This window comes from Protobothrops mucrosquamatus, unplaced genomic scaffold (genome assembly GCF_001527695.2).
Source record: "Protobothrops mucrosquamatus isolate PMUCROS unplaced genomic scaffold, P.Mucros_1.0 scaffold6618, whole genome shotgun sequence".
Classification (NCBI taxonomy): domain Eukaryota; kingdom Metazoa; phylum Chordata; class Lepidosauria; order Squamata; family Viperidae; genus Protobothrops; species Protobothrops mucrosquamatus.
The window spans coordinates 17,285-22,263 of record NW_015392440.1 but is presented as its reverse complement, the minus strand read 5'-3'; positions in this window follow the sequence as shown (position 1 = coordinate 22,263).

Here is a 4,979-nt window from a genome sequence, read left to right as displayed (position 1 = left end):
TGGACTTCAACTCCCAGAATTCCTGAGCCAGCATGGCTCAGCTTGGAAACCTCTCCCTTTTCCCTCAGCATGGCTGGCTCAGGAATTCTGGGAGTTGAAGTCCACCAGTCATAAAAGAGCCAAGGTTCCCCATCCCTGGCCTATATCAGGGGTAGGCAACCTTGACTCTTTTATGACTCGTGGACTTCAACTCCCAGAATTCCTGAACCAGCATGGGGAACTATGGCCCCCTCATGATTTGTGGATTTCAACTCCCAGAATTCCTCAGCCAGCATGGGGGAACTATGGCCCCCTCATGACTCGTGGACTTCAACTCCCAGAATTCCTGAGCCAGCATGGCTCAGCTTGGAAACCTCTCCCTTTTCCCTCAGCGTGGCTGGCTCAGGAATTCTGGGAGTTGAAGTCCACGAGTCATAAAAGAGCCAAGGTTGCCTACCCCTGGCCTAGATGGTCCCTACATCCCGGAAAAGTCGACTGGGGCCAAATCTTATGTCTCCTAATTGGGGTAAATCATAAGTACAGGTAGTCCTCAGCTTACGACCAGAACTGAGCCCAAAATTTCTGTTGCTAAGTGAGACATTTTTAAAGTGAGTTTTGCCGTATTTTACAACCTTTCATGCCACGTTTTTTAAGTGAATTCCTGCAGTTGATAAGTTAGTAACCCGGTTGTTAAGTCAATCTGGCTTCACCGTTGACTTTGTCAGAAGGTTGCAAAAGGGGATCACGTGACTTGGGACACTGCAACCGTCATAAATATGAGTCAGTGGCCAAGTGTCCAAATTTTGATCGTGTGACAATGAGGGTGCTGCAACTGTCATAAGTGTGAAAAAATGGTCCTGTCACTTTTTTCCGTGCTGTTGTAACTTGGAACAGTCACTAAACAAACTGTGTAAGATCACAAATGAGTCCAAAATTTCCTTCGTTGAGCAAGACAGTTGTAAAGTGAATTGGGCCCCATTTTACTATCGTTTTTTTGCCACGGTTAATAATAATAATAATAATAATAATAATAATAATAACAACAACAACAACAACAACAACAACAATAATAAAAAGTTGGAAGGGACCTTGGAGGTCATCTAGTCCAACCCCCTGCTCAGGCAGGAAACCCTATACCATTTCGGACAAATGGCTGTCCAGTCTCTTCTTAAAAATTTCCAGTGTTGGAGCATCCACAGCTTCTGGAGGCAGGTTGTTCCACTGGTTAATTGTTCTAACTGTCAGGAAGTTTCTCCTTAGTTCGCTGCAGTTGTTACACAAAACACGCAATTGTTAAGAGAATTTGGCTTCCCCTGTTAATTTTGCTGGTCAGAAGCTGGCTGGAGAAATTACAAAAGGGGATTGTGTGACCCCGGAGACACTGCAACTGTCATAAATATGAGTCACTTGCCAAGTCTCTGGATTTTGATCATGTGTCCGCAGGGATGCTGCAACAACTATGTGAAGAACAGTCGTAAGTTAGGTTTTTTTAGCGCCATTGTAACTTTGAATATCACTAAACAAATGACTGTAAGTCGAGGACCACCTGTATGGACTGTCCTGTTTCTGACAGACAGAGACAAATAAAGCAGAACTCCGAGGCTTGCAAGTTCCTCAAAGAACATGTTTATTGATACCAAGTACCGGCACGTCAAAAGTGAAACCAAGTCTGAATAGACACGGAACAATTCCCCAAAACAAAGTTAAGGAATCCCACCCCTAACGCTATGCAAGCTACTATGTTCCCCAATACATCTTCTTGGCGGGCTTTTCACGAAACTCCCAGCCTGTAGTCTCGGGAGCAGCCGATGACCTTGGTTCCCACGGGACAAAATTTTTTTTTGACTAACGAAGCACCTGGTAAACCCCCCTCCCTCCGTGCTCTGCGTCAACTGAAAATGAGTAGGGGAAATGACTGCAGCCACGCTCATTTTCAGAGTTGATATGTACAATCTATCTTTCTGCCATGGGTCAAAGAGAAGAGACTGGACAACCGTTTGTCTGAAATGACGCAGGGCTTCCTACCTGAGCAGGCGGTTGGATTGGAAGGCCTCCAAGGTCCCTTCCAACTAATTCTGTCATTTTCGGTCCCAACGGCAATTCGAAGAACTTAGTCATCTTCAACTATTCTTATTTTGAGTGGCGTTTCTCTCCAACCCGATCTTGCTGCAGATTTGACATGCTTGAGGGTGCTGGGATGCGGCCAGCTCTTGCTGGTTCATTCGGGCTGTTGTGCAGCTGCATCAGCGCCCCTCCTTTTAGCTGCTCCTGTAGCACAGCACAGCAAGGGCCCTTTTTCAAATCCTCAACTTACAACCATAATTGGGACCAGCATTTCTGTTGTTAAGCAAGGCAGTTAAGTGAGTTTGGGCCCAATTTTACGGCTTTTNGGAACGCGGCGGAACCGCGTTCCGGCACCTTTTTCCGGGCCGGCCGCACCGGAAATAGCCCCTCCCACACCGGAAATAGCCCCTCCCAAATTTTACTTGCATTCCTGTTCTCTAAAGGGGCGGTCCTAGGGTTTGATGAGGGCGTGGCCAGGTTTGAGTTCCGCCACCTTTTCTCCGAGAAAAAAAGCCCTGGTTGTAACGGTTATTAAATGGATGGTTGTAAGTTGAGGACTACCGATGCTGCACAGTGCTTGCCCATCCCATAGAGCTGGGCCTGTAGCTGAGGCACCAGGTAGGTGATGCACCAAGAGACCTGGGTTTTTCTGGGTTTTTCAGCCATCCACCCCCAGCCCTGGCAGGATCTGGATTGACCCACCATTAATTAACCAGCCAGGCTGTGGTGGAATGTGGTCTGGATTCCCAGGAGGGAGGGGCTGCGTTCCTGAGGACCAAGACATAATGACGCTTAGATCATTTGGTTGGGAGGAAGAGAGACTTGAACACTGGGCGCTATCTAACAAAATGAAATTCAATGGTGAAAAAAGGAAGGCTCTACATTTAGGAAAGAAAAACCAAATATATAGGTATAGTATAGGGGGTACCTCAATAGTAGTAACTGTGAGAGGGATCTCAGAGTCCTAGTGGACAATCGGTTAAATAGGAGCCAGCCGTGTGCTGCAGCTGCCAAAAAAGCCAACACAGTTCTAGGCTGCATTAACAGAGGGATGGATTCAAGATCACGTGAAGTGTTAATACCACTTTACAATGCCTTGGTAAGGCCACACTTGGAATCCTGCATCCAGTTTTGGTCATCACGATGTAAAAAAGATGCTGAGACTCTAGAAAGAGTGCAAAGAAGAGCAACAAAGATGATCAGGGGACTGGAGGCTAAAACGTATAAGGAACGGTTGCTGGAATTGGGAATGTCTAGTTTAATGAAGAGAAGGACGAGGAGGGACATGATAGCAGTCTTCCAGTATCTCAGGGGCTGCCCCAAAGAAGAGGGAGTCAAGCTATTCTCCAAAGCGCCTGAAGGCAGGACAAGAAGCAACGGATGGAAACTAATCCAAGGAGAGAAGCAACCTAGAATATAAGGAGAAACTTCTTGACAGTGAGAACAATTAACCAGTGGAACAACCTGCCTCCAGAAGCGGTGAATGTGCCAACACTGGAAGTTTTTAAGAAGAAACTGGACAGCCATTTGTCCGAAATGGTATAGGGTTTCCTGCCCGAGCAGGGGATTGGACTAGAAGACCTCCAAGGTCGCTTCCAACTTTTATTATTATTATTACGGAGTTGAGAAGGTTCCTCTCTAGCAACTCTCAAAGGATCTCTTTAGTGAAGGCACCCTGGTGCTCACTAAGCTGGGTTGTTTTCTCGCAGACGTTTCACAACCAAGCTAGGTAACACCATCAGTGCCAGAAGGGAGTGAGAGCAAACGCCATTCCCTCCTGGCACTAATGATGTTATCTAGTTTGGTAATGAAACGTCTGCAAGAAAACGCCTGCAAGGGCACCAAGGACCCCTCATTCCAACCCCGAGCTACCAATACTCTCCTCTATATCTCTCTATCTCTCCAGATGTGAGTTTGGAGGAGGAGGAGGGGGAGGAGGAGGGGGGGAGGAGGAGGAGGAGGAGGAATTTGAATCAGCAGAGGAAAGCGCAGAGCCGAGCTATGGCCCAGATCGGGGCTCGGAGAATGCTAGCCTGACGGAGCAGCCATGCCAGATCAATCGGACAAGCGACAGGCTGAGACTGAGTTAGGTGACTTGCAGCTGCAGCAAGTTGGCCAGAAGGCTCCCGGCAAGGACCGGGAGCAACTGCTAATGATGACGAGGAGGTGGAATCCACACCTCCTCCCGATCCAAGGACAGGTGGAGCAGAGAGGAGGCAGGCACAACGCTTATTGGCCCCATTACATGCAAGGAGGCAACCTCGCCCCTTGTGAAGGGCTGAATTGGCGCTACCTACCTGACATCACCCTGCCAACAAACGTGCATATAGTCAGGGCCATGGTTTTCCCAGTTGCGATGTACGGCTGTGAAAGTTGGACCATAATAAAGGCTGAGCGCCAAAGAATGGAGGCCTCTGAACTCTGGTGCTGGAGAAGACTCCTGCGAGTCCCCTGGACTGCAAGGCGATCCAACCGGTCAGTCCTAGAGGAGATCAACCCCGACTGCTCTTTAGAAGGCCAGATCCTGAAGTTGAAACTCAAGTACTTTGGCCACCTAATGAGAAGGAAGGACTCACTGGAGAAGAGCCTCATGCTGGGAAAGATGGAGGGCAACAGAAGAAGGGGACGACAGAGAAGGAGGTGGCTGGATGGAGACCCTGAAGCAGTAGGCGTGAGCTTAAACGGACTCCAGAAGACGGTAGAGGACAGGAAAGCCTGGAGGAACGTTGTCCATGGTGTCACGATGGGTCAGACACGACTTCGCAACTAACAATAACAGCAAAGGTAATTTGCAGACTTTTAACTGGTGTAATGAACAGTGAGTTCGTTTTTTCAGACACTCAAGCTTCTGTTTCACTTTTTATAAGTCTTGTAAAAGCAGACAGATCCTTGTCATTGGCCCTTCACAACTAACAACAACAACAACTTAATCCCAC